The following is a 10,446-nucleotide window of genomic DNA, read 5'->3' as shown; positions in this document are numbered from 1 at the left end:
ATTGAGCATTTCAACATGGGTTATGTTTCAGTTTGAAAACAGGTGGGAACTAAATGAGGCAATAATTTGACATAGGAAATCCAGCCTGATGACTTCTGGGTTGTATTTAGGTGGGGCCACGGGCAGGCTCCCAGGAAATGAGCTGTCAAAGTATCACAAAGTATCACAAAGCCTCTCAAATAACCTGCTTGGCAGGTTTTATTGTTGGTAATCAAAATTGCCAAGCCCAAGAAATGGTGGCTGCTGAAGCAAGCTACAGATCCAAAGTAAGTTTCACTTTTGCTTGTAGAAGGCACAGTTGTTCCTTGCAATCTGAAGAGTATTATAAGTGATGGCCTTTGTCAGATGGGGTATTGAGATTAAGAACCTTGAGGTCATGTTGCAGGTCCACAAACTCTGATTAGACCACACTTAGAGTATTGTGTTCATTTCTGGTTGCCTCATGAAAGGAAGAATGTGGAAACTTTAAAATGGTGCAGAGAAGATATGATGTAGTGAGTAATACATGGCATTGGGTGGTGTGAGATTGAAGTGGAGCAGCTTCCTTCCACTTTCCTATCCAAACCTGGGCCCTTGCCAATATAACTCACACTCCAGGGTATCATAGACTAAAGCTAGGCTCCAAGCTCTTTCTACATGCATGCAAGGATTTTAGTGAACCTGCTCAACTTCAGACATGTTAAAAAAAATCATTTTAGCATTGAGCAAGGGACAGAAAAGGCTCTTTTAAACTGCAACACCTGGGTATCCCTCCTGGGACCCAGGTGCAATTACTGGGGAAAAGGGACTGGAAGCACCTTTTAAACTGCAGGGGTTAATTGACCCATTAACTCACCAACACGGTGATTTAAGGGGGATCCCACCCCCACAATAACGCAATAAATGACATGCCATGCATTCACAGGAAATATCGGTAATCAGTCTGCCCTGTCTCTCCCTCCTCCCCCCCCCCCCCCACCGGCCATCAGTTGCCACCCCCAACTGTCAACCCCCATTAGTCACCACCCACAGTCAATCACCACCCCCACTGTCAATCGACACCCACCCTCCAGCAACGTCCTGCTGTCACGATCGTTGAGCTGTCACTGTGAACCGGAGAGGCGTCTGCAGCAGCTGCAGTTTGTAGTCTCCCACTCTCCCCTCATGTGGCAGGAACCCCTCTCTTTCCCACTCCCCCCCCCCCACGGCAATGACCTCTCTCCCCCATGGCAGCCCCCCTTCCCACTCCGCAGGAACGACCTCTTCCCCATTCCCCCCTTTCCAATTGCAGCAGGCACTTCAACCAAGGGTTTCCCCGTGACGCCAGTGCACAAGTGCTGACGTCATCAGAGTAATCAGGTCAGCCATTTTCCTGTTCAAGTCGCCAGTAGACGCGACCTAGTTAAGTTTAATTGGGTTCCCTGATTACCTCTGAGGTGGGTCAGGGATCTGGTTGGATTAGGACCATGCTGACCAGGTTGGACCTTTTCTAACTCCCGCGTGAGTGGGACACTAACATTTTACATGGCAGTTTGAAAGGGCTTAATGAGAGGTCAGAGATAGTTATTGGGTTGAGGACAATGATCTGCTTTGGCTTCAATCAAAACTTTGCAAATCATTCTCTAAGATAATACAGAAAATACACATCCCACTGATTAGAGACCTAGATCAGTTTTGTTCTTACCTACTTGTTAAAAATTAAGTTAAGTGCGAGTACTTATATCTGTTATGGGTGCTTGCCAGAAATTGAGATCAAGAATCCCAGATGGCATGATGCCTCTCAGGTGCCAGGGTCTGGGATGTCTCAGAGCAAGTTCACAGTGTTCTCAAGAGGGAGGCTGAGCAGCCAGATGCTATGGTCCATCTGGGGACCAATGACATGGGTAGGAAGGGTGATGAGGTCCTGAAAATAGAATCTAGGGAGTTAGGCGCTAAGTTGAAGGATAAGACATTCAGGGTTGTGATGTCAGGATTGCTACTCATGTGGAGGATCAGTGTTGAACCTCGATTCAGGTCTTGGGGTGAGACCTGAATCAGCAGTTTACTCTACGGCAGTGGTTCTCAACTTTTTTCTTTCCACTTACATACCACTTTTAAGTATTCCCTATCCCATGGGTGCTCTGTGATTAGTCAGGGATGGCTTAAGGTGGGATGTGGGTGGAAAGAAAAAGGTTGAAAACCATTGTTGTAATCGTACCTCATTGACTCGTTATGTGCACGGGTTCATAACTCCAAAGGAAATGGGCCAATGGCGATTTTTCTCAAGCCAAATACTTCAGTAACAATTGGGTCTAGAGCAGTGATTCCCAACCTTTCCTTCCCACTCTAAACTTACTTAATTGCTACTGGTCTTTGGGATTGACATCATTCTTGAAGCAGGGTTTTCCCAAGGTGGGGAATGCACAGGCATTGCCCCCCCAATGAGGTATTGTTTCTCCTCCACCCGCAGCACTAGAGTGCACCAAGTATCACTAGTATCTAGGATCACCAGTCTCCACACAATATAAGCAGGATATTTGCCTGCTATGCTGGAGGGACCACATAGAGGAGGTTCACATAGTCACCACTGCCAACCACCCCCCCCCAACTGAGCACATTTTCAAGCTTCAGATTGTGCCCCCCACAGTTACCCTAATGCCCACCGCTAAGACCTGCTCTGGCACTGACCCTACTCACAGTAACTATCTCATGCGGAGTTAAATAGGAGCATCTACTGTTTCTCATGGGCATGATGTGCTATTGATAAGCGTTGTCCCCAATTTAATCATTTCTGTTTGCAGATTTTTGACAGTTTAGCTTTCAAGCCACCATTACATCTTTGTACAATGTCAGCTGATCATGGGTGATACACACAAGAGATTTTTTGTAATTCCCACAATGCATCTGCATGTTCATTTGTAACGTGAGATCCATTGTCAGTACTCAAAATCTGACACACGACATGCCTTCAAAATGTTTTTTTTGTAAGCACTTTTTCTACTGTTTTAGTGTCCATGTGCGTGGTGGGAAATGCTTCAACCCACCTCGAGAACTCTCAATTATTACGAGGGATTAGCATTTTACTTCTGCGCAGTCAATCATATCTACATAGTCCATTACTAGGCGAGTAAATAGACTAGTGGAGGCAGTATTAGAGCTTGGTGTGGTAGGGATTCCTTTCTTTGTTCCCTGTCCAATTTGGCATCTTGAGATTGTATTGTTCAATTTATTTTCTTTTTAATATATTTTGATTGAGTTTAACATAATAAGCATAAATAATAAATGACAATTAAACAATGAATCAATTGTCTTCTCTTTGGCTTGGCTTCGCGGACGAAGATTTATGGAGGGGGTAAAATGTCCACGTCAGCTGCAGGCTTGTTGGTGGCTGACAAGTCCGATGCGGGACAGGCAGACACGGTTGCAGCGGTTGCAGGGGGAAATTGGTTGGTTGGGGTTGGGTGTTGGGTTTTTCCTCCTTTGCCTTTTGTCAGTGAGGTGGGCTCTGCGGTCTTCTTCAAAGGAGGTTGCTGCCCGCCAAACTGTGAGGTGCCAAGATGCACGGTTTGAGGCGATATCAGCCCACTGGCGGTGGTCAATGTGGCAGGCACCAAGAGATTTCTTTAGGCAGTCCTTGTGCCTTTTCTTTGGTGCACCTCTGTCACGGTGGCCAGTGGAGAGCTCGCCATATAACACGATCTTGTGAATGTACACAAGCAAATACATACCAGAGGAAAAAAATAAGTAATAAAATGTGCATATCTACATTAATAGTTACTTTTAATAACTCAATCTAGTAGTAAACATAATGAACGTAACCATGCCAGACCCATATTAGACTACTGTGGTGGATAACACCACTTAAATGCTCAAACCGTTGCTCAGACATTTGGACTCTCTCGCAAGGGGGATATGTGATGGGGTCCAAGCAGCTGACTGGCAGCGCAAAGCTGGGCAGTTGCTTTTTCTCTCTGAGTTGGCAGGTCAGCTCACATTTTCGACATCTGTACTGCACTGAATTGTTAAGCAATTAAACTTGGTTTGTAAAACTCATAAATGACTACATTATTATATTGAAATAATATGGATAATCTAATCCCCTCACTCTAATCAAGGTTACTTTTTTTTGAAAGAAAAAGTAATCAATATGATGTGGAATCACTGGAAACCCCCAGAGAACAGACAAAGAATTACCAGAACATATAATCCTTATTGACTCTTCCAATTATAAATAAATTCTCAGAATGGGTCCCCATAAATTGAAACTTTCTATCTTTAATATTTAAATCTGATTTTTAAATAAACTTAGATAGGACATTACATCATATAACCACGGGTATGGGATGAATCTCCTTTCCATTTCAATAACATTGCTCGTCTGGCTATCAATGTAGTAAAAGCTAAGGGTTTTTCTTGAGATGCCAATAGAGCTTCAATTTCAGTATAAACCAAGACTTCCAAATTTTATTAATCATATTCCCCCTTGCAGAGTATCTCACTCTATGTGCCACTCTGTAAATTTCCTGTATTATTGAACTCCATGCCAGAATTCTTATTTCATCAGCCCAAATTTATAACTGATTCCGCAAGGCCCCTTAAACTCAAAAATGTCCATTTCCCATTTACTTTTCTTCCCCCTTTTTTTTTTCTCCCTTCAAACTGAACTCTTTTGGTGTTATTGGCTCAGAACTACTTCAAGAGAAATGGTTCCAAGTTCATTTCTCAAAACAAAGACTGGTGGAGCCATAATTTTGAGCTTGAATGCTTCTGCCACGAAATTAATTGCAATGATCATTTTATTATTCAAAACTCTTGAAGTTATTCTGTTTGTGTTTCACCAAATATGTCTGGAAATATGAAGACCATCCGGTTTCCATGAAACTAGTATTTTGTACAACAAAGCATCCTCTCTGTGTTTTTAATCCAATATTTAATGGCTAACTTTGCAGGAAGTCTTCTAATGCAAAATGTTTCCGATTTGCAAAGCATACTGCAATTGCATGGCTCTTGAATATTGACAGCTACAATTAGCTTTGAAATGCTGACTGTGCCACATAAAAGGTGTATTTAACATTTTTCAATGGCACCAAAACATTTAAGAAAAATACTGCGATCAAATAGAATTCTTCTTCAAGTACCATAGCATTGCTGTGGATGCAACTTGATAAGTATACCCTCCCTCTCGCCAAGCCACATCACATTTGTCCATCCACCAAACCTCAATCAATTATTGTAGACTTTTGTAACTCATTCAGTTTCAGGAACCACAAATGCTATATCGGTTGACCACAGTCCCACCAAATTGATATTCACAAGATGGGGGCATAGGGAGACACTTAAAGCTGTTTGCAAATAGCTTTGGCCTCGGACCCATGTCGAGAGAACAATTAAGATTTGAACAACCATTTAAAATGATTTTTTCGATGCCACAGTGATTCTTTTACATGGTTAAATATTAATCTGATTTGGCAACTTAATGCAACTATGTTTTGGAGCTGTTATTTCTGCTCATGCCTTCCTATTATAAATGGGTTATTTCAGATGGGAAATTACATATTGGACTATTGCGTACTCTGTCTCTACTTTTTACAACACATTAGGACAGAAGATTGAGTAATCACACACAAAATGCATTCCTACATTCCATAGTTAAGGTCCTACCATACATACTCTAATCCAAGGTAACGCTAAATTCACTTGTTACCATTACACCACCCTTACAGATTTCTTCCTCCTTTGTGAATATCAATTTGGTGGGACTGTGGTCAACTGATATAGCATTTGTGGTTCCTGAAGTTGAATGAATTACAAAAGTCTGCAATAATTGATTGAGGTTTGGTGGATGGACAAATGTGATGTGGCTTGAAGAGAGGGAGGGTATACTTATCAAGTTACATCCACAGCAATGCTATGGTACTTGAAGAAGAATTCTATTTGATCGCAGTATTTTTCTTGCAAGTTTCGGTGCCATTGAAAAATGTACACCCCAGTCATCCTCGCCTTAACCCAGGCTTTGGAATTTGGAATTTTGGGTGGGGTGGTGTTACTTTAGATGAAGGACCTACTGATACTCTCCAAGAATGTTTGATAGCTCATGTTAAATATCAGTAAGAGACCAGAATGTAGACTTTACAACTGTTACTCACAGTGGGGGTCACACCATATTTTACCGGGAAAAATTCAGTAACAAGGGCAGTCCAAATTCTCGTGCAGTTTTCCAAAGGAATGCTACTCGGGGCCCTTTGCCATTGTGGAGGACACTGACATTGAAATTATGCCAGGGGCAAAATGATGACCCATAATAGAAGATCCTTGGACAAAAGAGCTAAAATGGTTGATGTTTTAGTTCACTTGGGAAGAATTGTTTTACTTGTGCAACACTGAAAAAGAAGCATTATACAATTCCTTTTCTATGGGGAACAACTGGCTGAAGAGGATTACAAATTTCAGAGCTTCGTTTTAAATGGATAAATGGCTAGACTGGACCTGCGGGATTCTCCTCTGTGCCTTCATGTAATTTATACTGGATGACATCCTTCTCTGCAATCCAAAGACTTCTTTTCTCTTTTTTTTTCTTTATACCTATAAAACTATTTTAATTTTAAATTGTATATTGTTTCTTTGGAGGGGTGGGTGGTTGGGTTGGAGGGAAGGATTTCTGGGTGGGGTGAAAACCATCGTGTATGTTCTCAATTTGTTATTGGTATTTATATTAATTACAACAATTATAGTTACTGCATGTATGGAACTTTTAAATAAAATATTCAAAAAAGATAAATGGCAAAAGAGCATTTATCACTAGAGACATTAATATGCAGCGTCATAACCAAGAACATTTAACCACTGAGAGAAAAATGCTTAATTTGGGGTTTTTTTTCATTATATTTTTGAAGACGTATGGTCAGGCTTACTACCGTGTTTCAGATGGATAGGATTTTTTTTCCCAGTTCTTATCTGACCTTTAATCTATAATTGTTCTCAACTTCAAATTAAATATTGGGACCCCATATGTTGAATGCCATATCAAACTATATCTTGCAAGGTGTTAATAACTTTTGATAAAGGGGTGAAGTGAGAAAGGAAAATCTTGTGAAAAGTGGAGGAAAGAATAGATATCTTAGTGGAAATCAAAACAGAATTCCAACAAGGTGCTGGAAATGTGAAATAACATGAAATGCTGGAAACACTCAGCAGTTCTGGCCGCCGGAAAGAAAAATTTTATGAACATTAACTCTCTTTCTCTTTCCACTGATGCTGCTTGACCCGGTGAGTGTTTTTAAGAACTTTCTATGGATTTGTTATTGGGTTTTGTGACATTAAATGTCACTTTCAGATGGATCAAATTTAAACTTCAACAATCAGAAAGTGAGATCTTTTGAGTTAAACATTTCAACAATGGAATTTTTAATTGCACAAGATCTTACTTTTGCAAATCCTCTAACCACTTATTAAGGCCTTAATTATCAAGTGAGATTATACCATTACATGATTATGCTGGCAATTAGTGACAGGTGGAAAATGTGACCATTCATGTCCAATCTGCAGAATTTTATGTAGAAAGAGAACCTGCTCAATTTTACAATTAATATTTGTTTTTCAATTGTTTGTAACCAGTTCCATAAGTCTGTGAAGATTGATTTAAATTTTTAACAAATGAGATTTAAAAAAAAATCACTCTTTTTATATATCTTTGGCTTGGCTTCGCGGACGAAGATTTATGGAGGGGGTAAAAGTCCACGTCAGCTGCAGGCTCGTTTGTGGCTGACAAGTCTGATGCGGGACAGGCAGACACGGTTGCAGGGGAAAATTGGTTGGTTGGGGTTGGGTGTTGGGTTTTTCCTCCTTTGCCTTTTGTCAGTGAGGTGGGCTCTGCGGTCTTCTTCGAAGGAGGTTGCTGCCCGCCAAACTGTGAGGCGCCAAGATGCATGGTTTGAGGCGATATCAGCCCACTGGCAGTGGTCAGTTTGCTCTGTCAGACTTTTACCAAGTCATACTTGTAGATTATAAGTAATGGAAGTCACGATAAGGTGTATCATTCAAAACATTCTCATTCATTTCCACTGAAACAGATTCCAAAGTGAACTGAAGTTCCTGTGATGCAGTACATGGTGAACTGAACAGATTCATTAATCTGGCTCCGCCCCCTCGTGTGACTGGACCTGTGGCTCCTCCTTCTTGACCCTGTATAATGGCTCCAACACCGCAACCCTCCCCTGAAAGCCTGGGTCACAGTAGAACCTTCAAGTTTATTGTAACTCTAGTCTTTTGAGTTATTGATAGTGCATCACATTAAACATTCAAAAATCTGGCTCATCAGGTGCTGATTCTGCCATTCCATTTTACACTCCATTTGAAATCTGCCCTAGCTCCAACTTTTTAAATACACTGAGGCCCTGGTTCTCATGTCCTCTTTCCTAATCCAAGGACCTATTTCCTGCATAGTTTTTCATTCACCAGGATCCAGGTTCAAATACACTCACATTTTACCTGGATCCCAATTCTTTTCCCTCCCTTGAAAGTCGTCTGATTCTGTTTCCTTTTAAACTTCTCAGAGCTTTGTTTTCTGCTTTTTCCTTTAAGCTCACCAGCTTCACTGGAACATTTAATTTTAGGAACAACAGAACAAATTAATAAGTTAAAGGTATGCTGGAGTAAAATGGAGTGGCATCCAGGAAGGCTGGAAACTCTGCTAACTTGCAACGCTTCGCAACTTCGATTAGATGCAAGGAGGAAATCTATTAAGTGAAACATATTCAGTTTGGGTTCACTGCTTCAACCCTTCATAATGCAAATCAATTTTCAAGGTGCTTGCTACATCCTTTTGGTGTGAGAAAGGAATTGATGTTTGAAACAGTTAAAACTATGATAAATATAAATAATCTAAATGCCAAGCAGCTATTTAAAACTTGACAATATATTGTAGTCCTAACAGTACAAACGTTAGCTTTCTCACTTCAGCTGTGATGAAATTCTGAAAGAACCAAATTTATTATTTATGCCGGAAATTCTAAAACAAGAAATTCTAATCTTTGGTCTTGTGCTGCTTAATGGAATAATAGTGAATCTTTGGCCACTTTAAAAAAAATTCAGAGCTTTTCTTGCCCAATATCTCTGAGAATCTGCACAAAATTGCTCATCCTTCACTAGTGTAAATCTATTGAGTACCAAAATATATTTGTCAAAGTATAACATCAAAATCCATTTCTGCCCATTCATTCTTCATGGATTAAATGGATGTGAAGTCACTGCTCTGAGTAGTGAGCCCATGCAACAAGGGTTCTATGGATTTGTTATCACTGAGGACTTGTTCTCAAAGGAACTCGTTCAATATCTCAAATGACGACTCTGAAAATTACTATTGTGTCTGTTAGTAACAACAAGATTGGATGCATATGTCTTTTCTTTGGCTTGGCTTCGCGGACGAAGATTTATGGAGGGGGTAAATGTCCACGTCAGCTGCAGGCTCGTTTGTGGCTGACAAGTCTGATGCGGGACAGGCAGACACGGTTGCAGGGGAAAATTGGTTAGTTGGGGTTGGGTGTTGGGTTTTTCCTCCTTTGCCTTTTGTCAGTGAGGTGGGCTCTGCGGTCTTCTTCAAAGGAGGTTGCTGCCCGCCGAACTGTGAGGCGCCAAGATGCACGATTTGAGGCAATATCAGCCCACTGGCGGTGGTCAATGTGGCAGGCACCAAGAGATTTCTTTAGGCAGTCCTTGTACCTTTTCTTTGGTGCACCTCTGTCACGGTGGCCAGAGGAGAGCTCGCCATATAACACGATCTTGGGAAGGCGATGGTCCTCCATTCTGGAGACGTGACCCACCCAGCGCAGCTGGATCTTCAGCAGCGTGGACTCGATGCATATGTATTCTTATGGAAATTAACATTTTATAAAAATTCTTGGAGACAGCACAATATAGGTTTTTTTTGTTTGCCTTAATACTATGGTGTGCTGTTAGACAGAATCAGAAACACACAAGGTAAAGACTGTACAACAGGCTTTAATCCACAAAGACTTCCACAGAGCCAGTCTGGCTGTGGCTGCAGCAACTCTGAGTGAGGCCTCGGGAGGCTGGCACAGGCTTATATCCCAGAGGGTGATTGACTCCTGACCGGGTGGGGCTCGATCGATTCAGGCTGACTGATTGGCAGCTGACCAGGTGTTGTCCTGTCCCCTTGTACCACCACAAATACCAGCCAACTTCAGAATAAGGAGCATGGAAACTAAACCTGGTCATACACAAGGAATTTTTGTAGCCTAAAGAGTGATCAACCTCTTGTATTTCATTTGACTTTTTTCCTCCACAGTTCCAGACATTGTTTAGTTCAGTAAGGGCTTCTTTGAATACTCAAGGAAGTATTCTCCATTTACTCCCAATGAAAAGTAACAATATTATCCCAAAACATAATTTGGGAAGGCTATTTCCAATGATCTAAATAAGAGGCTGAACACAAATAGTATGATTCACATGGTCCAAGCCACCAGATTGAAG

At 41.3% G+C, this 10,446-nt stretch overlaps 1 protein-coding gene across 1 annotated transcript in view; it reads left to right on the top strand.

Annotated features, from left to right (window-relative positions):
- Positions 1 to 222: 222 nt before the first annotated feature.
- LOC138742327 (C-C motif chemokine 20-like) overlaps positions 223 to 10,446 on the top strand; it is a 107,340-nt gene continuing 97,116 nt past the window's right edge. Inside the window, exon 1 of the mRNA XM_069896590.1 lies at positions 223 to 266. The gene's annotated coding sequence lies outside the window, so the exon portion shown is untranslated. The remainder of the gene's footprint in view (positions 267 to 10,446) is intronic.

Source organism: Narcine bancroftii, chromosome 9, assembly GCF_036971445.1.
Source record: "Narcine bancroftii isolate sNarBan1 chromosome 9, sNarBan1.hap1, whole genome shotgun sequence".
Lineage (NCBI taxonomy): Eukaryota > Metazoa > Chordata > Chondrichthyes > Torpediniformes > Narcinidae > Narcine > Narcine bancroftii.
Note: the sequence above shows the minus strand (reverse complement) of the source record. Positions and strands in the feature narration are given on the sequence as shown.